A 27097-nucleotide genomic window follows, 5' to 3' on the forward strand; every position below is an offset into this window, starting at 1 on the left:
CAGGGTAAAGAGGGAGCGGGGCCAGGTCTGAATGGATACACGGAGCTGCTTGGGTAACCACTGTAGCAAGCTGCTTGCTGAGGGGCACTAAAAGGAGGGAGGGGCAAGGAGCAGCAAAGAGGGATCTGAGAAGAGGAGGATCCAGGCTGCTCTGTGCAAAACCAACTGCACAAAGGAGGTAAGTATAACATGTTTGTTAATAAAAAAACAAAAAAAAACAATGAGCCTTTACAATCAGTTTAAGAAGTGAGGGACCTTCCAGCTTGTTATCAGTGCTCAGTTCAAAAGCCTGCATCTCTGATAGTATGGGGGTTCACTGGTGTCAATAGAATGGGCAGCTTGCATATGCTCCCATCCAGATGACGTCTTCTTCAGGGAAGGCCCTGCATATTTCAGAAAGACAATGCTAAACCGCATACTGCTTCTATGACAACAGCATGGGTTTGAAGTAGAAGAGTCCGGCTGCTTAACTGGCCTACCTGCAGTCCAGACCTTTCACCAATTAAAAATATTTGGTGCATCTTGAAACAAAAAATACAACAAAGACCCAAGGCTGTTGAGCAGTTAGTATATTATATCAGGCAAAAATGGAACAACATTCCTCCCCCAAAACTCCAGCAACTGGTCTCTGTTCCCAGACATTTACAGATTATTGTTAAAAGAAGAGAGGATACTACACTGTGGTAAACATGGCCCTATACTAACTTTTTTGAGACGTGTTGCTGCCATTAATTACAAAATTACCTTATTTTTTCTTAAAGTGGTAGATTTTCTCAGTTTAAACATTTGATATGGTTTCTATTCTCTATTCTGAATAAAATATGGGTTTATCAGATTTGCAAATATACAGCATTCTGTTTTTATGTAGGTTTTTCATGGCATCCCAACGTTTTTGGAATTGGGGTTGTATAACAGTAACTGACTGAACTATATCCTTCATGGCAAAATCACCAGGTATTTTAATAAAAGATTATTAAAAAAATATTAACTACTTTTTAAATTATTTGTTAAAGCTTTATATTCGATTTTAGTTGTTGGGTTTACATACCGTATATACTCGAGTATAAGTCGACCCGAGTATAAGTCGAGGCCCCTAATTTACCACAAAAAACTGGGAAATTGACCCGAGTATAAGACGAGGGTGAGAAATGCAGCAGCTACTGTAAGTGGAAAAAGAGGGTCAACAATGCCCATCTGCAGCTGCATGCCTCCCTGTGTCCTGTGCAGCCTACCTGTATCCTGTGCATGTGTCCTGTGTCCTGTACATGTGCATGTGTCCTGTGTCCTGTACATGTGCACGTGTCCTGTGTCCTGTACATGTGTATGTGTCCTGTGCAGGTGTCCTGTACATGTGTCCTGTACATGTGTATGTGTCCTGTACATGTGTCCTGTACATGTGTATGTGTCCCTGTGTCCTGTGTCCTGTACATGTGCATGTGTCCTGTGTCCTGTACATGTGTATGTGTCCTGTGTGCATGTGTCCTGTGTCCTGTGTCCCTGTGCAGCCTACCTGTGTCCTGTGCAACCTCCCTGTGGCGATCTCCATCCTCCGATCAGCGTGTAATAATACACTTTGGCGCCATTCCACTGTTCAAAAGTCGTGCCTCCTCCTCGTCTGTGATAGGCAGAACACTCAGCAGTCAGCGGTCAGCCTATCACGGACATTCTCTCATTCTCATACCACGGACGAGGATGAGAAAATGTCCGTGATAGGCTGTACACTGACTGCTGGGAAATGGAGTGTTCAGCCTATCACAGAAGAGCAGGAGGCGCGGCTTTTGAAAGCTGGAATAGCCTCCGAACGGTATTATCACACTCGAGTATAAGTCGAGGGGGGCACTTTCAGCCCAAAAAAAAGGGCTGAAATTTTTTTTTTAACATGTACCATTTCGGTAGCAAGTAGGTAAAGAATTTATGAGTTGGGTAGGTTTTTATTGTATAGTAGAGATTGTAGTGGGTGTGGCGCTGCTTGTGACAGGTGTATTTATACAAACTCTAGTGTGTGTCTTAAACAATAATCAAACCTGTTGTGTGGCCAATAGGGGTATGACACCTTAAAGGGTAGATCCAGTCAAAAATGAAAATTTTCCTATTAACAGTATGTTAAATATCTTTATCTTTGATATTAATAATTTTCTGGCTAGCTGATTGTCTGGCTTAGAAAGTCTTATCTAAACTAGACAATCAGCTTCTTCCTGTTCTTCACCGACAATGCTATCTCCCTTTATCTGAATTTGCGAAGCTGTCTTTCACTTCCTGAAAAGGGAACCACCCTTCTAAATTTCCCATAGGTTTTTATTGTGCGTGTAGCGCTCTCTACCTTAGGTAGGTAGGTGCTAGGTGTAGGTTTTGTGTAAGCTGCGTGCGCAGGCAAATTTAGGCAGGCCTATGCTGTGAACTGGGCCTGTTTGTTTTGATCTGGGGGCAGGGGAGCGGTTTAGTATAGCAGTAGGTGACTGACATGTGCTTTAGCTCCTACATATACCCATGGTCATCTTGCTGGGGGAGGAGTTGTCGGCTGGGTGAACTGGATGATGGAGTGTTAGACTGTCATGTCTGAGAGAACCCCCTTTCTGGGGGGGGGGGGGGTACCTGGGGGGGGGTGTACCTCAGGCGGGGAACTCGGGAGCCTCTCCTTACACAGTTATGGAGAGGTGTCCTGGAACAGGAGCTGGAGGAGACAGTTGGTCAGCACGTCCGGAGTAAAGTCATTCAGGAAGGATCCAGGGCAGGTGTCGGTGAGTGCAAAGCACAGTGGAAAGCTCTGGAAGAGACATGCCAGGGGAGCTGGATGTAGAGTCAGAGGGAGAGACTGTGGGAGTTTTGTGTCAAGTCGCTGCAGCCAGGAGGGTGGGCAGGATTTGCAATCAGACTTGCTGGGATCAGTAGTCCATCTACATTTATTCTTCTCTATCAAATCGGTTGCTACCACAAGGGGGTACTGCAGACCCTGGCCTACAAAGGGCTATCAAGTAAAGACACTGGAACTTATTCAGAGTGAGGCCTATTCATGTGCTGATGGTGTGACAGGAGTACTAAAGTTGGACAGTGAAGTAAGAGCTCCTGAGTAGTGTGCTGGAGGAAGTGTTCTGAGGTAAAGGACTGTCAAGTTTAGATGTCAACTATCTTGTTTTGCTGAGAAGTGTAATGCAGTTACTTTCTGCCAAACAATATTCATCCTATGGGCATCCCATGTCCCTTTTCCCCAACCAAGTTCAATCCCCTAATAAAAACAACAAGAACAAGCAAGAGACTGTTCATTGACTGAGAAGTGTGTCCAATGGATGTCTGGCAGCAGGGTGAAATGTGTGGATACTGTAACACGTAGCAACCCCGCGGGGCCATCGCTAATATTCTGCAGAATATTCATATAAAACAAATGTATTTTTTACAACTCACTTTGCCATGGGTTTCATCTATCTCCCTTATATCTGCAAGCTCCTTTCCTTTTTCCCTAAAGGTATCTAAGGCTCCATTCATGACTTAAAATTCATGCCACTTTCCAGTGCCACTTTCCATTGTGACTTTGTTGCGTCTTTGATGTTACTTTGATGCGACTTTGGATGGGTGCAGCTTGGATGCGGCTTATGGTTAAGGAGCAGACAGCTGCAGTGTCGTTAACAACCATTGACTCATGGGATTCCACACATTAAACATTAAAAAAAAAACTTAGTGGGGTTCCCTCAATCTATATGTGAAAAGTGTGGTGTGCATTTGTATTCAGCCCCCCTGAGTCAATACTTTGTAGAACCACCTTTCTCTGCAATTACAGCTGCAAGTCTTTTTGGGGATGTCTCTATCAGCTTTGCACATCTAGAGAATGACATTTTTGCCCAATTTTTCTCTGCAAAATAGCTCAAGCTCTGTCAGATTGTATTGAGAGCTTCTGAACAGCAATTTTCAAGTCTTGCCACAGATTCTCAATTGGATTTAGGTCTAGACTTTGACGGGGCCATTCTAACACATGAATATGCTTTGATCTAAACCATTCCATTGTAGATGTGGTTGTATGTTTAGGGTTGTTTTTCCTTCTGGAAGGTGAACCTCCGCCCCAGTCTTTTGCAGACTCTAATGCCGCGTACACACGATTGGACTTTCCGGCAGAAAAGGTCAGACGGAATCATTCCGTCGGACATTCTGATCGTGTGTGGGCTTCATCGGACTTTTTCTTTGTAAAATTCTGACGAACCTAGAAATAGAACATGTTTCAAATCTTTCCAACGGAATCAGTTCCTATCGGGAAAACCGCTCGTCTGTATGCTATTCTGACGGACCAAAAACGACGCAAGGGCAGCTATTGGCTACTGGCTATTGAACTTCCTTTTTCTAGTCCCATCGTACGTCATCGCGTTCTAAATGATCGGACTTTGGTGTGATCTTGTGTAGGCAAGTCCGCTTCAGCGGAACTCCGTCGGAACTCCATCGGAAAGCCTGTCGGAGTCTATTCTGACAGAAAGTCCGGTCGTGTGTATGCGGCATAACAGGTTTTCTTCTAATATTGCCCTGTATTTGGCTCCATCCATCTTCCCATCAACTCTGACCAGCTTCCCTGTCCCTGCTGAAGAAAAGCATGCCCACAACATGATGCTGCCCCCACCATGTGTCACGGTGGGGATGGTGTGTTCAGGGTGATTTTATATGTTAATTTTCTGCCACACATAGCGTTTTGCCTTTAGGTCAAAAAGTTCAATTTTTTTCTCATCTGACCAGAGCACCTTCTTCCACGTGTTTGCTGTGTCCCCCACATGGCTTCTTGCAAACTGCAAATGGGACTTCTTATGGCTTTCTTTCAACAATGGCTTTCTTCTTGTCACTCTTCCATAAAGGCCAGATTTGTGGAGTGCACGACTAATAGTTGTCCTGTGGACAGATTCTCCCACCTGAGCTGTGGATCTCTGCAGATCCTCCAGAGTTACCATGAGCCTCTTGGCTGCTTCTCTGATTAATGCTCTCCTTGACCGGCCTGTCAGTTTAGGTGGACGTCCATGTCTTGGTAGGTTTGCAGTTGTGCCATACTCTTTCCATTTTCAGATGATGGATTGAACAGTGCTCTATGAGATGTTCAAAGCTTGGGATATTTTTTTTATAACCTAACCCTGCTTTAAACTTCTCCACAACTTTATCCCTGACCTGTCTGGTGTGTTCCTTGGCCTTCATGATGCTGTTTGTTCACTAAGGTTCTCTAACAAACCTCTGAGGGCTTCACAGAACAGCTGAACTTATACTGAGATTAAATTACACACAAGTGAACTCTATTTACTAATTAGGTGACTTCTGAAGGCAATTGGTTCCACTAGATTTTAGTTAGGGGTATCAGAATTTGAATACAAATGCGCGCCACACTTTTCAGATATTTATTTGCAAAAAATTTTGAAAACCATTTTCCTTCCACTTCAAAATTATATGCCACTTTGTGTTGGTCTATCACATAAAATCCCAATAAAATGCATGAACATTTTTGGTTGTAACATGCCAAAATGTGGAAAATTTCAAGGGGTGTTTTCAAGGCACTATATGGTGGTGGATGCAGCGGGCAAAACTGGAGATCCCGGCAATGTAAGTACATCTGTTATATAAACTGTGTTTTGTGTATGAGACTGCACAATCTGTGTGTGCAGGTGAGGGAACCTGCAATAGGAAAGAAACTAGCCTTAAAGACACAGTGCTCCAATTTGTTTCTGAACTGTGCAAAACCGCCCTGGACTGACTAAGGATGAGGCATACAAAGAGAAAGGACACTACTCTAAGGCATGAGAATCCCCCAGTGTCAGCTGTGGAGTGGTGTCAATGCCTGCTGGCAGCAGTGACCCCAGTTAAAGGGGAAGTGCACATACCTCCCAACATTTTGAGATGGGAATGAGGGACACCTACTAGCAAATGTATGTAGGCATAGGACACGCCCCCTGCTACACCCCTTTAAAGGAGAAATAACCCCCCAAAAAAGGTTAATTAACCACTTCCCGCCCGCCCTATAGCGGATTGACGTCCGGGAAGTGGTTCTGTTATCCTGACTGGACGTCATATGACGTCCAGCAGGATAACATGCCGCAGCGCGCCCCCCGGGGGCGCGCATCGCGGCAATCGGTGGGTCAGTCTGACACACCGCTACACTGATCTTGGTAAAAAGCCTCCGGCGGAGGCTCTTTACCACGTGATCAGCCGTGTCCAATCACGGCTGATCACGCTGTCAATAGGAAGAGCCGTTGATCGGCTCTTCCTCACTCGCGTCTGACAGACGCAAGTAGAGGAGAGCCGATTGGCGGCTCTCCTGGCAGGGGGGGTCTGCGCTGATTGTTTATCAGCGCAGCCCCCCCTCAGATCACCCCACTGGACTACCAGGGATGCCACTAGGACCACCAGGGAAGGGGCAACGTGGATGGCCAGGTATGTACCCCATGGCCATCCACATGTGCCCAATCTGTGCCTATCAGTGCCCACAAATGGGCACTGATTGGCACTATTATGTCAATGATCTGCCCAGCAATGCCCAGATCTGCCCAGCAATGCTTTATCAGTGCCACCTGTCATTGCCCATCTGTGCCACCTGTCATTGCCCATCGGTGCCACCTGTCAGTGCCCATCTGTGCCCATCTGTGCCCATCAGTGCCCACCTATCAGTGCCCATCAGTGCCACACATCAGTGCCACACATAAGTACCCATCAGTGCCACCCATATATACCAATCAATGCCACCTACGAGTGCCCATCAGTGCCGCCTATGTGTGCCCATTGGTGCCACCTATGAGTGCCCATCAGTGCCGCATACCAGTGCCACCTATCAGTGCCCATCAGTGCCACCTATCAGTGCCCATCAGTGCCGCCCATCAGTGCCCATCATCAGTGCCCGTTAGTGCCACCTCATCAGTGCCACCTCATTGGTGCCACCTCATCTGTGCCCATCAGTGCCGCCGTATCAGTGCCCATCAGTGCAGCCGTATCAGTGCCCATTATTGAAGGAGAAAGCGTACTTATTTACAAAAAAATTTAACAGAAACAAAGAAAAACTTGTTTTTTTTCGAAATTTTCGGTCTTTTTTTATTTGTTGCGCAAAAAATAAAAACCGCAGAGGTGATCAAATACCACCAAAAGAAAGCTCTATTTGTGGGAACAAAATTATAAAAAATTTGTTTGGGTACAGTGTAGCATGTTCGCGCAATTGTCATTCAAATTGCAACAGCGCTGAAAGGTGAAAATTGGGCTGGGCGGGAAGGTGTCTAAGTGCCTGGTATTGAAGTGGTTAAATCCGCAAGTGTTTTTTTTACCACTACTATTCCTTTATATTGGCTTTTAAAATGTAGAAATGCAGCAATTTAGAAATTGGATGAAAGGTTTAGCACTGAGAAACACTTTTTGAAAGATAAAAAGTGCATTTTATATGCACGTATATTTAGAGTACCAAAATGATGGACAAATGAGGAGGAATGAGGGACAGAGGAACATTGCTCCAAATCAGGGACAGTCCCTCAAAATCAGGGTCAGTTGGGAGGTATGGAAGTGCATGCTATTGCTCCTGGCAACACTGGTACATGTTCGCCAGCTGTTGATGTGCAGAGTCCTCCGCTTGGAAAAGGATGCAGTATGGGAAGTTCGTTCAAGGCTCTGAGGTAAGAGCACTGTTTGCGGTGCAGTGAGTGGGGGCACACTGTCTCCAAGTTCCCTTTATTTCAGCTTCCAGTACAAGGTGGCACAGCAAGACAAAGATCTGTGTGTGCATTTGGGAAGGAGTGAGCAACAGACTGCCCAGAGGTTTGAGAGGAGTACAGTTGTCCATAGCAACGCCTGTGATGTCAGAATGGCGGACCGCATGAGAATGGGTTTGCATTCAGAGGATTGTAGCAAGTGGAAAATAACAATGCTTCAAGGACTGAGAAATCATCATGTTTGGGAGAGCCAGCAAAGTGCAGCTGGGAGAGTGCTATCTCCCTTAGCAGTGGGACGACCAGAAGGAGGAGCTATAGGGGTGAGGAGGCTCACCATCCCCATAGAGATGCTAGTGGGTTTCTGCATGTTGGGAGGTGCTAGGAGAGAAACTCTTAATAAAAAAGTTGGCAACATTTTTTCCTGTCCCAGGTTTTGGAATACAGCGGGAGATGCTACTGGACAAGAGTCTTTATCCGCAAGCCCAGTTTCTAGTTTAAAAGTGTTTGCTGTTACCCCTGGCAACAGTGAGGAACCTGTTGCACTTGAAGGGGGTGCTAAACAGGAGATGCCTGCTTTAACTTCATCCTATGGCCACCTGGGGGAGTTGGAAAGGAAAAGTGCAGCAGAAGAAAGTCAACATACTCAAATGAAGATGGCAGCACCTGTTATGTTGTTTGGTAAGACGGTTGCTGGTAAAGTCATGAGAAAGACTGACTGTGTGCCTACTCATACTGCAGTGGAAGTGACCCCCAAATAGGACATTCACCATCTCTGTGGAAAAGAACTTGCCTCACTGCAGTGCTCTGTCCGGTGGGGAGACAGTGTTAAAATTGAATGTCAGACTTACTAAGGAGTATGACAATACTGATATTGAGTTGACTGACGCTGGTGGTAAAATTGCTAATGGGCTAGTGCAATTGGCTAGAGATAAAAATGTTGCTATGAGTATGTTTGAGGATGTGCTATCTCCCCTAGCAACAGTATATAAGGCCACAGAGGTGGCTCATTCCCCACTGTACCCAAACAAAATTTGCATCTTTTTTTTCCCCACAAATAGAGCTTTCTTTTGGTGGTATTTGATCGCCTCTGCGGTTTTTATTTTTTGCGCTATAAACAAAAAAAGAGCGACAATTTTGAAAAATAAAAACAATATTTTTTACTTTTTGCTATAATAAATATCCCCCAATTTTTTTTTTTTTTAATTCTTTATCAGTTTAGGCCAATATATATTCTTCTACATATTTTTGGTAAAAAAAAAATCGCAATAAGCATATATTGACTGGTTTTGCACAAAAGTTACAGCGTCTGCAAATTATGTGAAAGATTTTTGGCATTTTTATTATTTTTTTTTTTTTACTAGTAATGGCGGTGATCTGCAATTTTTAGCGGTACTGCGACATTGCGAAGGACAGATCGGAGACTTTTGACACATTTTTGGAACCATTGGCATTTATACAGCGAATAGTGCTATAAAAATGCACTGATTACTGTGTAAATGTCACTGGCAGGGAAGGAGTTAGCACTAGGGAGCGATCAAGGGGTTAAGTGTGTGTTCCCTCAATTTGTCCAAACTGTATGGGGATGTGAGTGACTTGGAGAGGAGACATATCGTTTTTCCTACTTAGTAGGAACAACCGATATGGCTCCTTTCCTCTGATAGCACAGGGATTTGTGTGTGGCCCGGCGGCCACGCGCATCGGGTCCCCCGCCGTGCAGCGGGCACTTGCGGGCCGAAAAAGGGTAGGGCGTACCCAGGAGAGCCATTCTGCTTCAGTATATCTGCGTGACATGTTTGGGAACCGGTTAATGGGTCTGATGCAGAGCCAGTTAGTCCCTCTGTGTCTCCTCCGGCAGTTGGAGTAGTACTGCGTAGTACCTCTAATGAGAGCACAGAGAAAATAGACTGGGACAGATGAGCAACAAGCCTGTTGGCTTTATTGAAAAGGCCTTGGTTTCTAACAGTGGAACGGACACAATTTCTGCTGTGCTGAATGGAGGGACTGCAGCGCACGGGTTGCAGGAAAGAAATTTGCACAATTTCCCCATCAACACGGACAGTGTGGACAAGGGTATCCCTCCTGCCGAGCAATTGTTTTCTCCTGGTGGGAGAAGCAGCCGCAAGCAATAATCGCAAGCAAATCCGAGAGGGCTGGATTTATCTAAGTTGACCGATCGATCAACTTGGTACATTTAGCCTGCCCACACACAGTTTGAATCTCGACCGATTCCTGCTGAACCGGCCAAGAGTTAAACCGTTTATGGCTGGCCTTATTAGTCAGGTGTGTGCTGGTCTATTAGTGTGAACCAACCATGGTTCTGGGCTCCACCCCAGCAGTCAGGAGGTCTGGCCCAGGAGTCAGGAGAGCTCCACCAAGGAGAAAGGTGGGAGCCAGAGCAGCAAAGGGGCTGTCCAAATGTTGGTGGGTGAGTAGTCTGTAGAAGTGGCCTGGAGTGTAACAAACAGTGGCCTGAAGTGTAAGGCCAGAGCAGCAGTGCTGCAAGTGCAAGCCAGAAGGGTTGAATTTTTGTTTTTGGATGGAAGACAAATGCTGAATATCCCTGCATGGGAAACTCCCATTGTGGTTTTTTCTGAAACTTCTTTTAATAAAATTGGGCAAGTAAAAGCCCTTAAAGTGGAGTTCCACCCAAAAGTGGAACTTCCACTGTAAGGCCTCCTCCCTGGTTCCTGTTTGTGAAACTGAGCTTCTGGGGAGGAGGGGGGGAGCAGGTACCCAATTTTAACAGGTACCTGCTCCCACTTCCATTCTGGTCGCCTTAGGCAATCGAAAATGGAAGTTCTCCTTCCCGAACTCTTCTGGGACACATGACAGGTCCTAGAAGACTTTGGTACCAGTCACAGAGCACAACACTGCATGCGCAGTGGGCACCCGGCTCTGAAGCCGCAAGCTGTCACAGCCGGGTGCCCATAGTATACTGCTGGATCATGGGACAGGTGAGTGGCTGTTTATTAAAAGTCAGCAGCTACACTTTTTTTGTAGCTGCTGACTTTTAATAAACAAAAAAAATTACTGGAACTTCGCTTTTAAAAGAGTCCTTTTCTTAGACATGTGCACTAACAAAAAATGTGTTATTTTTGTTTTCTTTTTATTCTTTTTCTTGCTTTTTTCGGAAATTCGAAAATTCGGAAAAACGAAAATTTGGTTGTTCAAATTTCCGAATTTTTGAATATTCGAATTTTCGTATTTCCGAATTTTCAGTAATTAAAAAATGGAAAAATCTGAAAAAAAGAAAGAAAAATCAGTAAAGTTCGAAATAATAACTAACTATTAAATTATAGGTATTGGAATTTCCTTTCAAATTTGGCTGTTCGGCATTCGTTATTTCAGATAATTCGTAACTTCAGATAAATTCGTACTCGTTACGGTCACTAACAGCCAAATTTGAAAGGAAATTCCAATACCTATAATTTTATATATATTATTAGTTAGTTATTATTTCAGATTTTCATTCTTTTGAATTTTCAGATTTTCATTCTTATTTTTAAATTTTCAAATTTTCAAATTTTAGAATTTTGAAATTTATGAAATTTCGAATTTCCAAATTTCGAAATTCCAAAATTTCTAATTTTCGGAAATTCGAAATTCGGAAATTTGTAAATTCAGGAATTCGTAATTTCGGAAATTCGAAATTCGGAAATTTGTAAATTCAGGAATTTGAAATTTCGGAAATTCGAAAATTCAAAATTCGAAAATTCGAATTTTGGAAATTTGGAAATTCAAAATTCAGAAATTCGTAATTTCGAAAATTTTGGAAATTTTGAAATTAACGAATTTGTCAAAAGTCGTTAAAAAACGAATTCGGAACGAAACTAATTGCACATGTCTACCTTTTTTGAAGCTCTTCTGTTGATGCTAGCTCTCACTCAATCAATATATATTGATTCATAGATTGTCTAAGAATTTGATAGTCATATAAGTATGCAGGTTTGCAGATATTTATGCACCAATCAACTATGACAGTGTTTAATGAATGCATGAAGGAATCTTATTTCAGCTGTATGATTGTATAATTGTGTGCAGCATGGCATCTACAGACCTTGTTGAGGTTTACAAGCTGCATTTTTTTTTATAATTGGCATAGCCTGTCATCTAATCCAGAAGGACATGTGATTATGATGATTACTATAACTGCCCAAATGAGAAGTACTTATTAATTAAATAAAATATAAAATATTTTCCCAGAGGCAAGTTCATGGCTGGAGATTTGCCACACAGAATTGAGAATGTTGATAGATGGAATTATCTGTTCATTTTTTGGAAAGCTTGCCTGCCTTACCAACTTTTTAAGCAACTACTGCTAGCCTTAAACTAATCATGTCTATCTATACACCCAGTTGCCATCTGACCTATATCTTCTTCAATAACCTGCAGTCAATGATGAAAGCAGTCATTTGTGTAACCCTCATGGTCATGTAATCTTCTGTTTGAAGTAAACCTGTACTGACTGGTGCTAGTAGAGGTAAAAATTAAACACATGTAGCCAATGGCAATACAAACCAGGGAAATACTGTTATGCCACTTACACACGACCGGTTTTTCCGTCTGAATAAACTCTGAAGGTTTTTCCGATGGAGTTCCGACGGAGTTCCACTGAAACTGTCTTGCCTATACACGATCACACCAAAGTCCAACCATCTAGAACGCGGTGACGTACAACATGTATGACAGGAGTAGAAAAGGAAGTTCAATAGTGAGTAGCCAATAGCTGACATCTCGTACTTCAGAGCATGCGTCGTTCTTGGTCCGTCAGAACAGCATACAGACGAGCGGTTTTCCCGATAGGGATTGATTCCGTCAGAAAGATTTAAAACATGTTTTCTAGGTCCGTCAGAATTTTTTAAAAAAAGTCAGATGAGGCCCTCACGGGATCATAATGTCCGATGAAAAGATTCTGTCTGACTTTTCCTGCCGGAAAGTCCGACCGTGTGTATGCAGCATTAGAAGGCCCTTGGTTCAGAAGGAACTCAGTCTGGTCCCTGTACATTTTACTGCCCTGAAGTGGACTTACATTTGGGCATCTGAACTGAGATGAGTTGTCAGAAGATCATCCTTGGATCCTGCTGAAGGCATCCATGTAGCTGTGCTTCCCCTCAAATCCATCAAGCTTGGTTATGTAATATGAAATGTCACATGACCAAGTGCAAGACATGAATGGGTAGGCATTAATGCTGGTGCTCAGCAGCTTCTAATTTCAGCTTTACCATGGAGGATCTTTGAAGGAGGATGAAGTTGAGGTGCTGGAAAAAGATCCCTAATATATAATGAAAAGAGTAATTATAAAGCTAAATACCTTGTTTTCATCAGTTCTCCACAAAACAGGGACCCCTGTCAAGAAACAGATCACTCGATTTGAGAAGTTCATATGCATTTCAATCACAAAGGGTGCCAAACATAAATTCCTGGAGTCCCAAGTGATAGTTTTTTGATTGTACAAATGACAGCAGTAAAAAAAAAAAAAAACACACCAGGCAGCCAACCCGTTTTGGGGACTCAACACTCTCCCTTCATCGGGGCTGTAAAATAAACTGGATATCAGTTGGACCCAGAGCAAAGCTCCTGCAAAAATCGAATTTGGACCAGGAGGATAAACTTTAAAAAAGGTGCCTGTGTCAGTGGCAGAGCAGCATGCTGCCAGCTGTGTCCTTTTAGGGTGATTTAAACATACACAGCTGTCAGCATGCTCCTCTGCCACTAACAAAGGCACCTTTTTAAAGATTATCCTCCTTGTTTGGCTTGAATTTTTGCAGGAGCTTTGCTTTGGGTCCAACTGATATGTGTTAAAACCCTGATGAAAGTGTTGAACCTCAAAACGTGTTGGCTGCCAGGTGTTTTTATCCTCTTATCATTTGAAGAATAAATAAAATGCCACTTTTACGAAAGTGCAAACTTTTGTTTGGTGCCCTCTTTGGTTAAAATGCATATAGTACTTAAAATCATGGAGTGCTCTGCCTGTTCTCCGTAGGGTAGTTAACTATTCGGGCAGTAATTGGGGGGGGGGGAGCATCAATAGGGATCCCCACCAAGCTAGGGTGCAGTAAAGGGGATCTTGTAGCTAGCCTAGTCTTGTAGTGAGTAGCGCAATAGACAGACACCTTCCTATAGGCCCCATGCTGTTTAACCACTTGCCGCCCGCCGGCTGTCATATGACGGCCAGGCGGCACAGCTCTCGTTCTGGGAGGGCGTCATATGACGCCCTCGCCTTCCCAAACCCACCAGGGGACACGCGCGCCGCCGGCGGCAAACGCGCGTGCCCACCGTGTCACTGGGCACCTGATGCGCGTGCCCGGCATCCGCAATGTCCGCTGGGCACACACGATTGCCTGGTAATACGGTAGGACCGTGGATCTGTGTATGTAAACACACAGATCCACGTCCTGTCAGAGGAGAGGAGACCGATGTGTGTTCTCAGTATAGAGCAACACCGATCGGTCTCCTCCCCTTGTGAGTCCCCTCCCCCTTCAGTTAGAAACACTCCCTAGGAACATAATTAACCCCTCGATCACCCCCTAGTGTTAAATCTTTCCCTGCCAGTGACATTTATACAGTAATCAATGCATTTTTATAGCACGGATCGCTTTATAAATGTGAATGGTCCCAAAAATGTGTCAAAAGTGTCCGATATGTCCGCCACAATATCGAAGTCATGATAAAAATCGCAGATCGCCGCCATTACTAGTAAAAAAATAAAAAATAATAAAAATGCTATAAATCTATCCCCTATTTTGTAGACGCTATAACTTTTGCGCAAACCAATCAATATACGCTTATTGCGATTTTTTTTTTTACCAAAAATATGTGGAAGAATATGTATCAGCCTAAACTGAGGAAAAAAATTGTTTTAAAAAAAAAAATTGGATATTTATTATAGCAAAAATTACAAAATATTGTGTTTTTTTTTCAAACTTGTCACTCTTCTTTTGTTTATAGCACAAAAAATAAAAACCGCAGAGGTGATCAAATACCACCAAAAGAAAGCTCTATTTGTGGGGAAAAAAAATTATACAAATTTCATTTGGGTACAGTGTTGTATGACCGTGCAATTGTCATTCAAAATGTGACAGCGCTGAAAGCTGAAAAATGGCTTGGGCAGGAAGGGGGTGAAGGTGCACTCTATTGAGATGGTTAAAGGCCCCAAAATAATGGATCAAATAATAATTGATTTGATCTGGAAAGAAAATTACAATAAACCTTTCTTAATTTGTTTATAAAAGGTAGAAAAAAAAGAATCCACTCAAAGAAACAAAAACTTTACATTCAAGACTCTATAGAGAAAATACTATATTAATCTAATGTACCCAATAACAACCTAAAGTACATAAGCCATAGACATCAGGTTCACATTACAGTTTGTCTCTTAAAAGCTCATCTTCTTTCAGCTGTTAGTTTAAAAAAACAAACGTGGTTCAATCTACGTACATGTAACATACAGTAGTGATGGTCATCGCCATCTAGTGGCTGATGTGCACACTATTTAATTCAATGTTACCCCACTAGAACGTGCACACGAGAAACCTCCAGAAACCTGGGGGGGAGGGGGGGGGTCCCAATGCTTCGACTGCCTAGGAGACTCCACAGAGTTTAATCTGACATTGAGGATAGAACTTGGACTCTCAGGGTGGATTTACACTGTTCTGTCTGTATGCAGAATGCATGGTAACACATATGTAGATGTGAATGGGACCATAGAGTTTCCCTTTTTTCATGCTAAACTGCAGTGCACACTGTAGATATGAACCAACCATGTAGGGAAGAATGGGATTTCTACTGGGCATGCATTTTCACATCGGACAAGCATCAATAGGCCCTCAAAACTAACAGTTTATAGCTTTTATAGTCAATGCAGGTTCACATAAAAAAGTGCTATATATCATATGATTCTAAAGTAGATCTTTCGCCTGAAAAAACAACATATTTATTTTTCTTTGCTGAACTTTGAAGATCTCAGAAAATTGAGAACCGGTAAGAATTCAGGGGTCTGCTGTAAAAGTAAAATTATTCTTTAACCTAAAGTTGTCCATATACAATTTAAAGCGGTAGAAAGGTCCCCTTTTTCACTTGTACCTCCAGATAAGCCAATAATAAGGCACGGTGCACATTTAAGAGATATTTACATTTGTAGCAGCTAGTGACGTCGCAAGCACATGTGCAATGCACTCTGACTGGCGTGAACCCAAAAAGACCAGGTTAAGATGAAAACCCTATCAGCGTGCCGTTGGGGGGATCCGCTATAGAGGTTAGTCTATCATAATGTGCTAATATCTGGTGCATATTAGCACATTGTGACTATTCTTCCTCCCTTTTTTTTTTTTTTTAAGAGACTTTACTAACAATTTAATTGTACAATTTCTGCACCATACTCTTTAGCATAACTAAACCCCTAAACTAATGTTTTAATCCATTAATTTGTACTAACTCAGGCAGGCCCTTCAGCTAAATAGTTGATAGTAAATCTAAAGGAGATTTTACAATCTGTTTACTTTTAATAATGCAATTGTCTCATTTTCAACAAACAATCTCAAATAGCCACATTGTGGAAACCTAACAGTATAACGCCCCTTCCCACGGGGCGTGCTCCAGTAGGAGTCTGCTTGCTCAGTGGGGATCTGTCCGTTGATCCCTGCTGAGCAGGCAGATGGCTGGTCCATGTCTGCTCTGCATAAGCAAAGCAGACACAGACACAGCCCGTTCTCCTCTATGGGCGGTCAGATGTAAACAGACCACCTGTCCGTTTACACCTGACTGCCATCCGATCCAATCCACTGATGGAAGGCGAACGGATCCTCATCCCACACATATTTGTTTAAACCCGCCACTCCATAGAGGAGAATGGAGGGTCCGATTGGGTCCCCCTGACCCCAATGGTACGCTTGTGTGAAAGGGACCTAAATCTGAATGTGGGTGATACGCTCCAATCACCACAGACCTTACACACTTAGGCTTAAAATATAACATTTATTACAACATTTTACTACAATGTAACCAACATTTCTCACATGGCTCAATACCTACAGGGAGAGCAAAATATATTCTAGGGGAAACTATCCAATAATATCTCTTAAGTTCAGTCTCTACTGAGTTCTGACATGGTCCTTAACGGAATCCCAAAAATAACCCCAAAACCCAACATGTTTCGCCCTAAATTAAGGCATTTTCAGGGGTGAGTATGTTGCATAACAACAAATGTGAAGGTCAAAAAGCCACATGGCTAATACCAGTTTTAATCAGTCACTGCTAGTTTTTTTTTGCCTTTTGGGACCAAGTATTTTTTTTGTCTGAAATAAATTAATAAAAGCTATAAAACAAATAAAAGTATTAAAACCCTTTGCTATCCAGGACATCATTAGAGATTTTTTCCCCCCACTTTTTTGTCCTGGTGTCTCTTGATTTACTAGACAGAATGTAAGGGAAGGCCTGCAATATTGGCACACACATCAATGCATATCTAGTCTTCCTCTACTCTTCTATAAAATAAATAAAATCTTTTTCATATATGTTGCTGTAGTAAAGTGCTCCCTCAATTCTTGACTGGTAAAATGTTGTTAGCTAAACAGAAAATGAGGGAAAATCTCTGTAATCGAGCCCAAGTAACCCAAGAAGGGTTCTAATTCTTCCCCGCTCTATCCAAAATTAAAAAACAAGGTTTTTGCCACACTTAAAAATAGAATTCACATACTTAGTAGGCCTCTTCTAAAAAGTAATTGCCTAATGAATGGTAAACTGGCCATTGAAATAGAGTGATTCATGTACAGAACCATTTTATTATATTATTAGCTCTCAGTTCCAAATTGTACCAGGAGAAGGTATAATCTTTAATTGTAAATCTATGTTCCAAGAACACCCAGCAGTTGCAAGTTGGAGTCCATATTAGTACATAAATAGGTTTGGAGTAGAAACTCTGTCTAGAGATATTTTAAGGATAGGTCCTCTTTAAATGGCTTTTCCCGAAAATGTAAAAAATTTCTCATTGCAGTGGACCTGTATAGGAACAGTGACTAACCCCCCCAGTTCCCCCTACGTCATTCAGAGGGGACCCATAGAGAGTTTTAATTCGAGAGAGTAAGAGGCTAAAAGCAAACAACTTTTGCTGTTGATATCTTTAGAAAACTACTTGTGCTCTGTAAAAAGCAGATGTGTCAGACGTATTCTTGGTCCACGTACAAGCCGCTTCCCTATTCTTTTTTCCTTTGGCCAGTTTTGAGACCTAAAATGTAATGAAGCCCTAGAGTGCTCTGTAGTTCACAAGCACTACACTTCCTTACATTATTTTTTATGTTGCGTGCTTAATAAAAGCTTTTTTTTCTTGGCTCCTTTCACAGTAATAAAATGTTGAAAGTGGTAGTTATGATTATTATAATATTCATTGAAGTGAGTGCTATAATACTTTTTTTTTTAGAATGAAGTAGGTGTGACGCTCTGTAGACCTAGTGTGAATTATACTTATTATACTTAGTTTGACCTACTGTTTTCATTTTTGAATTTGTTTGTAAAGATATCTGTAGGCATGAAATAGCAAAAAGGTACCTTCAAGGGCATTCACATCTCCCTTGCTTTTTTCTAGAATGCCCTGAACTTTTTGCATCCCATTAGTAGTCAGTGAGGCCTCCCCTAATGCCCTGTACACACGGTCGGACTTTCCGACGGAATATGTGCGATCGGAGCTTGTTGTCGGAACTTCCGACCGTGTGTAGGCTCCATCGGACTTTTTCCATCGGAATTTCCGACACACAAAGTTTGAGAGCATGCTGTCAAATTTTCCGACAACAAAATCCGATCCTTTAAATTCCGATCGTGTGTAGACAAATCTGACGGACAAAGTGCCACGCATGCTCAGAATAAATTAAGAGACAAAAGCTATTGGCTATTGCCCCGTTTATAGTCCCGACGTACGTGTTTTACGTCACCGCGTTCAGAATGATCGGATTTTCCGACAACTTTGAGTGACCGTGTGTATGCAAGACAAGTTTGAGCCAACATCCGTCAGAAAAAATCCATGGATTTTGTTGTCGGAATGTCCGATCAATGTCCGACCGTGTGTACGGGGCATAACAGTTATTGGCCAGTAGTGCGGGATTTGAACTTGGAGCTGATTGACCATAGACCATGACCTTTTGTTGCTATTTGCATACCAGAGTGGCTAAGGTTTCGTATCTCCTGGTGCGCTCTAAAATAGCGGGTTGGTCCATGTACAGACACTTGTTATGCAATGTTGGAGCTACGTTATTATTTCATGTCCACAGGTTTACCTTAAAGTGCATCTCTATTTGTGATTTAAAAAAGTGTATCTCTAGGTGTTTTTTTTATGTTTTGGATAGAGTGTAGAAGAGTTAGGCTCTCTGTCAAGTTTTTTTATGCTGTCTGTGTCCCCATTGGTGAGATTGGCCCCTCTGTTTGTACTGTTAACCATTGTCGCTGAGAAAGAAGAGCAGAGTACAGTTGGCACCAGAACAAAAGATGAGGGAAAATCTTTCAACGAGGAAATCAGTTCTCGTGACAGCTCTCTAAAGCAGTCCATAGATTATGCAAGATTACGAAAATTGCTTGATTCCCCCATCAACACAGTCAATGTTCATGGGCAAATACTTCCCACAGCACTATTGCCTGTGGGGAGCCTTCCCTGCTGAGAGAAAACAATGGTCACTGCTGGCAGCTATAGCCGCTGGCAATGATTGCATGAAAAAAAATATGACAGGCTGGTTGTACTGAAGTTGATCGATTGGATCAACTTCAGTACAACCAACTTGCCCATAGATGGATGAGATCTCACCAGTCCCTACCAAGCTGGCTGAGATTTAATCCACTTATGGCTGGCTTAAAAAGGGATTTGCCCTCACTTGGGACAGGAAGTAAAGGGAAATGTGCCCAATGGTATACAGAAAGCAAACAATTACCTGGCAGGGGTTTTGATCCTTTCTACTGTATCCAAAGCTAAAAAAAAAAGAAAAAAGTTTTGGCTAGAAGTACACTACAGCCATGATGGCTGTATTGGCAATCGTTTTTGATACTGTTCAGCTGCATTTATGCAGCCATTGAGTATTATTGTGATCACTATGATTGGCTACAGCTATCACATGGTACAGGGCTGCAGTGATCAACCCTGTGCATACTGTAATGCCGCGTACACGTGACCGGTTTTGCCGTCGGAATAAACTCCAAAGGTTTCTCCGACGGAACTCCGATGGAATTCCGCTCAAGCGTTCTTGCATACACACGGTCACACCAAAGTCCGACTGTCCAGAACCAGGTGATGTACAACACGTACAACGGGTCTAGAAAATGGAAGTTTAATAGCAAGTAGCCAATAGCTGTTGTCTTGTACTTGCTTCAGAGCATGCGTTGTTTTTGGTCCCTCAGAACAGCATACACACGAGTGGTTTTCCCAATAGGAATTGGTTCAGTTGGAAATATTTAGAACATGTTCCATTACTAGGTCCATCAGAATTTTTGAAAAAAGAAGTCCAATGAGGCATACAAACGATCGGAATAGACGATGAAAAGCTTCCGTCTGACTTTTTCTGTCGGACATTCCGCTCGTGTGTACGCCGCATTATATTGCATGAGTAAGTGTCTGTTCAAGACAAAAAAATGTTCAAGGGCTCACCACTTCAAGACCACCCACAGTACATTTACGCCATTAATTTTACGTTAAATACTGTTGTTATGGCAGCAGCTAGCTGCCATAACCCTGGTATTTTTTTGTACTGAGGGTGATTCTGTGTCTAATAAAAGTGGTCCTCGCGGCAGATTCCCCATGAGATCATTTTTATAGGTGGTGGGAGAGGTGTCCCCCCCTCCCGCCGCTCCCGGTCATCTCCAGGCTTACTGTACCTGTTGGTTAGCCCGGAGCCAATCTGATGCGTCAGGTGCCTGGGCAGGAAGCCGAGTGAGGGCAAGCTGTCCCCACTCAGCTCTTTGCCCTTGGAGGACCGGAGCGATGTCTGACGTCACTTCCGCCTTCTGGCCTTAAAGGGATGATTTTTTCTTCTCCTCTTAAATGCTAATTTTTTATTTTTATTTTTTTTTTTGCTTTTAAATGTAAATGTGAGATCTGATGTCTTTTTGACCCCAGAACTCTCAATAAAGAGGCTCTGTCATGCTTATTTCTATTACAAGGAGTGTTTACATTCCTTGTAATAAAAATAAAAGTGATAAAAAATAAATAAATTTAAAGTGACAGAGAAAAATAAATAAGAAAAAAAAATGTAAAGGGCATTTAGAAAACAATTATTTACTACGTGCCCAGTTTACCCCAAAATTCAGCTGTGATATGCAGTGTAGAAGAATGCAGCATGTTGCTGTGGCTCATTTATTTGTGTATCGATGGTGATTCATTCATGTATACATTTGATGGTGGTTCATTATAATGCAAATCCTTTGGCAAATGCATATGAGTACACCCATACTCTACATGAAGAAACTATGCCAGTTGCCCGTTCTGCCCCCCGTCCCAACCCTGGTTGACAGCACAGCACTAGCGATGCATCAACCATAGCTACCAAGTCCATAACCTTGAGTAGTCCCAGCTGGATTAGTTTAAGTATAAAGCATTGAAGCATTACCTGGAGGTATTTGGTAGCTGAAATAAGCTTTTTAATGCTAAAAATTAATTATATTGTGTGAAGTATGCATGTTTTGTTAGATATTGTATATATGATGACATTTTTGGCCCTGGTTTACATCCTTCATTGGTATGCCCATAAAAAAATATTTGCATAAATGCAACTGCACACATAACATACTTATATATTTAATCCTATCAATACCACAATTAAAAAATATACGCTTGAAAATTGTTGAAAAATGCACATAAGTTAATGGATATGTCAAATAGTCAAACTACAACGCAAATACATTTTTGTTCTTACCTTATAGTTCTGCTTCAAGGTGTAAACTCTTATTTATCCAGCATAACCCTATGGACGTGTTTTGGGAACTGGTGACAGATCCAAGTGTGAAGCCCTGGCTGACTCAAACCTTTGTCTTCTTAGGTGTCCTCATCTCAATCAGTAACAAATTTATAAACGTTAGTCAGAGATGAACATCTTTTAGTGAGCCAAAACACGCCCTGTTTAACCAGAAACTCTAGTATGTGATGGGATCTAGAACATACGCTCAGAGTTCATTTCCCTCCCTACGTGGTTTTTGGAATGTATCATATGTGCTTGTAAGATCTGCTTTGTAAACTTTGATTCAATTCAGTAATAATGACGTCATGTATAAAAACAGCATACCTATCATGTACATAAGCAAAGATTTGATAAAAAAATATATATATATTTTATATTTTGATTGTAAACTGTAGGAAGTTAATCAAATGGGTAATTTGGAGTCATTTACACACTCCTCCTGCCACCACTCCTTTACAGTGAAAATATTTGTAAAATGTAAAATGACATACATGATTCATTCTGGGGACAAATATAACGTATATCTATACAAAAAAGGGTTAAATTATATATATATGTATATATATTAAAAACTACAAAGAAAAATCAAAAGAGGGCTAAACACAATGGACCACTTGGTATGTTTTTTCCATAACTTTTTTCATCATTCTTGATTTTTCTATATTTCTGAGTCTATAAAATAATGTGTATTATAGTCAATTTCTTTATCATTTTTGATATAGTAGAGAAGTGTTAATACTGCCAGATTATTTTTTATTTCAATGTACCATTGGGGAAATTGCCCTTCACTGTCTGTTCCAAAGACCTAAAAGGAAGGTATAGGAAATTTCCTAAACTCCCCTTTTGGAAAGACAAAACAGGAGTCCCCATTGTAAGATTTTCCCCTACCTCCTGTTCTAGGGACAACTCTAAAATTTTGAATTTCCCCTCACTTTCTTTCTCGGTGACAATGGTTATCTGTACCAACAGGGGAGCAAATCTCCGCAGTGGTGACACACAGCAATATCAATTTTACAGAGGGTCTAATCCTTCCCCATTCTATCCAAAACTTTGCATTTTTGTTTTTTTGAGCCCCCCCCCCCAAACCTAGCTTTATTACGTGTTGATTCTGACAGTAGATCCCTTAGTTTTTGTCTTTCTATACCAGACCAGGCTGTCCAGCAAAAATGGCAAATGGAAAGGTTGGGATAACACATATTACATTTCCAGAGGTGCTTATTATGGTACGTTTTTATTAACTTGTCTATAACCTTTTCTTTAAAACAAAAAATATTGCTCTAACTACCGTATTTATCGGCGTATAACACGCACTTTTTTCCCCTCTAAAATCAGGGGAAAATTGCGGGTGCGTGTTTTACGCCGATCCCCCGCCGATTGTGAGCCTTTTCGCAGCTCTCGGCCGCTCTCGGCCGCTCTCGCCCGCTGTCGGCCACTTTCGGCAACTCTCGGCCGCTCTCAGCAGCTTTCGGCCATTCTCGGCGCCTTTCAGGGGCTCTCACAGTCCCGCATGAGCCGGCGAAAGCCGCTGAGAATGGGCGAAAGCCGCCGAGAGCGGCCGAGACACACTGAGAATGGGCGAGAGCTGCCGAGAGCGGCCGAGAATGTCCGAAAGCGGCTGTAAACCGCCGAGAGCGGCGCCATTTTTAAACGGCAGCACTGCAAACACAGGGGCAAGGCTGCAGATTGAAACTCACAAGGCTGCAATGATCCTACAGATGGACACTCACAAGGCTACACTAACACTGAAAGGCTGCAATGATGGACACTGACAATGCTACACTGACAAGGCTGCAATGATGGACAAGGCTACAGATGGACACTGACAAGGCTGCATTGATGGGCATTTAAATGTAAGTTTTTTCCTTAACCACTTGAGACCCGGACCATTATGCTGCCTAAGGACCAGAGGTCTTTTTCCAATTTGGCACTGCGTCGCTTTAACTGCTAATTGCGCGGTCATGCAATGCTGTACCCAAACGAAATTTGCGTCCTTTTCTTCCCACAAATAGAGCTTTCTTTTGATGGTATTTGATCACCTCTGCAGTTTTTATTTTTTGCGCTATAAACGGAAAAAGACAGAAAATTTTGAAAAAAAATGATATTTTCTACTTTTTGTTATAAAAAAAATCCAATAAACTAAATTTTAGTCATACATTTAGGCCAAAATGTATTCGGCCACATGTCTTTGGTAAAAAAAATGTCAATAAGCATATATTTATTGGTTTGCGCAAAAGTTATAGCGTCTACAAACTAGGGTACATTTTCTGTAATTTACACAGCTTTTAGTTTATGACTGCCTATGTCATTTCTTGAGGTGCTAAAATGGCAGGGCAGTACAAACCCCCCCCAAATGACCCCATTTTGGAAAGTAGACACCCCAAGGAAATTGCTGAGAGGCATGTTGAACCCATTGAATATTTATTTTTTTTGTCCCAAGTGATTGAATAATGACAAAAAAAAAAAAATATTTACAAAAAGTTGTCACTAAATGATATATTGCTCACACAGGCCATGGGCCTATGTGGAATTGCACCCCAAAATACATTCAGCTGCTTCTCCTGAGTATGGGGATACCACATGTGTGGGACTTTTTGGGAGCTTAGCCGCGTACGGGGCCCCGAAAACCAAGCACCGCCTTCAGGATTTCTAAGGGTGTAAATTTTTGATTTCACTCTTCACTGCCTATCACAGTTTCGGAGGCCATGGAATGCCCAGGTGGCACAAAACCCCCCCAAATGACCCCATTTTGGAAAGTAGACACCCCAAGCTATTTGCTGAGAGGCATGGTGAGTATTTTGCAGCTCTCATTTGTTTTTGAAAATGAAGAAAGACAAGAAAAAACTTTTTTTTTTTTCTTTTTTCAATTTTCAAAACTTTGTGACAAAAAGTGAGGTCTGCAAAATACTCACTATACCTCTCATCAAATAGCTTTGGGTGTCTACTTTCCAAAATGGGGTCATTTGGGGGGGTTTTGTGCCACCTGGGCTTTCCATGGCCTCCGAAACTGTGATAGGCAGTGAAGAGTGAAATCAAAAATTTACGCCCTTAGAAAGCCTGAAGGCGATGCTTGGTTTTCGGGGCCCCGTACGCGGCTAGGCTCCCAAAAAGTCTCACACATGTGGTATCCCCGTACTCAGGAGAAGCAGCAGAATGTATTTTGGGGTGTAATTTCACATATTCCCATGGCATGTTTGAGCAATATATAATTTAGTGACAAAAAAAAAAAAATTTGTCTCTTTCCCACAACTTGTGTCGCAATATAAAATATTCCATGGACTCGACATGCCTCTCAGCAAATAGCTTGGGGTGTCTACTTTCCAAAATGGGGTCATTTGGGGGGGTTTTGAACTGTCCTGGCATTTTATGCACAACATTTAGAAGCTTATGTCACACATCACCAACTCTTCTAACCACTTGAAGACAAAGCCCTTTCTGACACTCATTGTTTACATGAAAAAGTAATTTTTTTTTGCAAAAAAATTACTTTGAACCCCCAAACATTATATATTTTTTTAAAGCAAATGCCCTACAGATTAAAATGGTGGGTGTTTCATTTTTTTTTTTTTCACACAGTATTTGCGCAGCGATTTTTCAAACGCATTTTTTGGGGAAAAAACACACTTTTTTAAATTTTAATGCACTAAAACACACTATATTGCCCAAATGTTTGATGAAATAAAAAAGATGATCTTAGGCCGAGTACATGGATACCAAACATGACATGCTTTAAAATTGCGCACAAACGTGCAGTGGCAACGAAATAAATACATTTTTAAAAGCCTTTAAAAGCCTTTACAGGTTACCACTTTAGATTTACAGAGGAGGTCTACTGCAAAAATTACTGCCCTCGATCTGACCTTCGCGGCGATACCTCACATGCATGGTGCATTTGCTGTTTACGTTTGACGACAGACCGCCGCTTGCGTTCGCCTTAGCGCGAGAGCAGGGGGCGACAGGGGTGCTTTTTTTTTTTTTTTTTTTTTTCTTTATTATTTTTTTGCTTTTTTATCTTATTTTTAAACTGTTCCTTTCATTTTTTTTTTTTAATCATTTTTATTGTTATCTCGGGGAATGTAAATATCCCCTATGATAGCAATAGGTAGTGACAGGTACTCTTTTTTGAAAAAATTGGGGTCTATTAGACCCTAGATCTCTCCTCTGCCCTCAAAGCATCTGATGACACCAAGATCGGTGTGATAAAATGCTTCCCCAATTTCCCAATGGCGCTATTTACATCCGGCGAAATCTAAGTCATAAAATGCTCGTAGCTTCCGGTTTCTTAGGCCATAGAGATGTTTGGAGCCACTCTGGTCTCTGATCAGCTCTATGGTCAGCTGGCTGAATCACCGGCTGCATTCTCAGTTTCCCTGTTGAGACAGGAGAGTCAGAGAAAAACACGGAAGACGGTGGGGGGGGCTTTCCCTCCCACGGCTTGTAAAAGCAGTCTAGAGGCTAATTAGCCACTAGGATTGCTTTTACATGAAAGCCGACCGCTGGCTGAAAAGAATGATACCAAGATGATACCTAAACCTGCAGGCATCATTCTGGTATAACCATTCAAAGTCGTGAATGGCGTACCTGAAGACAAAAAAATGGTTAACAATAAAGCACAGTAAACGGTAAAGTATAAAAAATTGCATACCTGAAAAGCAAACATGATAAAACATAATAACAATAAAACATTGCAGAATAGAATACAGTAAAAAAGAGCAGAACAAGAGAGAGAGAATAGAGAGAGAGAGAACAATAAAACGACAACTATTTTTTTTTTTATTTTATATATTTTTTTTTTTTTTTTTACACTTTTTTTGTAACTAACTTTTATAACGGTAACCGGTTCCAGGTTCGGGTCTCTCAAAATGCGATGGCATCTTGGGAGACCCTGTGAAAGTGTGCCTAGTCTGTGCAATGCTGTACCCTACGCTAATACTCAACTAATGAATGGTAGCGTTCAAAACATTCACCAATGCAAAGACCAGGATTGTCAGGACAGGAGGGACAATAATAGAGGGTGTCACGCCTATATCCGCGCTTGCTGCAGACACATCATCTTTTTTGGGGGTTCGTTGGGTAGGGGTACTCGGGAGGACATAAAGAAAATGCCTCTCATGCAGCCGACTGCATTTGGTTGGGGATGTGAATGGGGGAAGTACGGGCGCTGCAGAAGCGGTGGGTTCCCAATTAGGATTGGCGAATGCAGCAGGAAGGGCACTATGGGCACGACGGGCCTGTGTTTGTCTTCTTGGTGGCAGCGGGACACTACTTGTGCTTGCCACCTCACCAGCTTGAACTGCACTTATGGGACTCGCCACGTCACCAAGTGTTACTGCAGTGCTGGTTTAACTACGACCGGGGTGTACTAGGCCGCTGGCGCTTGCCAGTTCAATAAAAAGCTACCAAAAAAACTGTTAGCGATCGCAGGGATCAGGCCTGACTCTGCGAACGCTGCAGTTATGCGTTAAGTGTTTTGTAAGTGACAGTGATCGATCGATACTGCACTTGGGTGGGCTGGGCCGGGCGGAGGGGCAAAAT

At 42.1% G+C, this 27097-nt stretch overlaps 1 protein-coding gene across 4 annotated transcripts in view; it reads right to left on the reverse strand.

Moving 5' to 3' along the window:
* LOC141113281 (protein-glutamine gamma-glutamyltransferase E-like) overlaps positions 1-27097 on the reverse strand; it is a 97625-nt gene that overhangs the window by 49738 nt on the left and 20790 nt on the right. For 2 of the 4 annotated variants that reach the window (XM_073606312.1, XM_073606310.1), the window contains exon 1: positions 21524-21656. The exons of the other annotated variants lie outside the window; for them this stretch is intronic. The gene's annotated coding sequence lies outside the window, so the exon portion shown is untranslated. Of the gene's footprint in view, positions 1-21523; positions 21657-27097 lie in introns of those variants that run through there. 4 annotated transcript variants of the gene reach the window in all.

The sequence above is a fragment of the Aquarana catesbeiana genome, linkage group LG12, assembly GCF_042186555.1.
Source record: "Aquarana catesbeiana isolate 2022-GZ linkage group LG12, ASM4218655v1, whole genome shotgun sequence".
Lineage (NCBI taxonomy): Eukaryota > Metazoa > Chordata > Amphibia > Anura > Ranidae > Aquarana > Aquarana catesbeiana.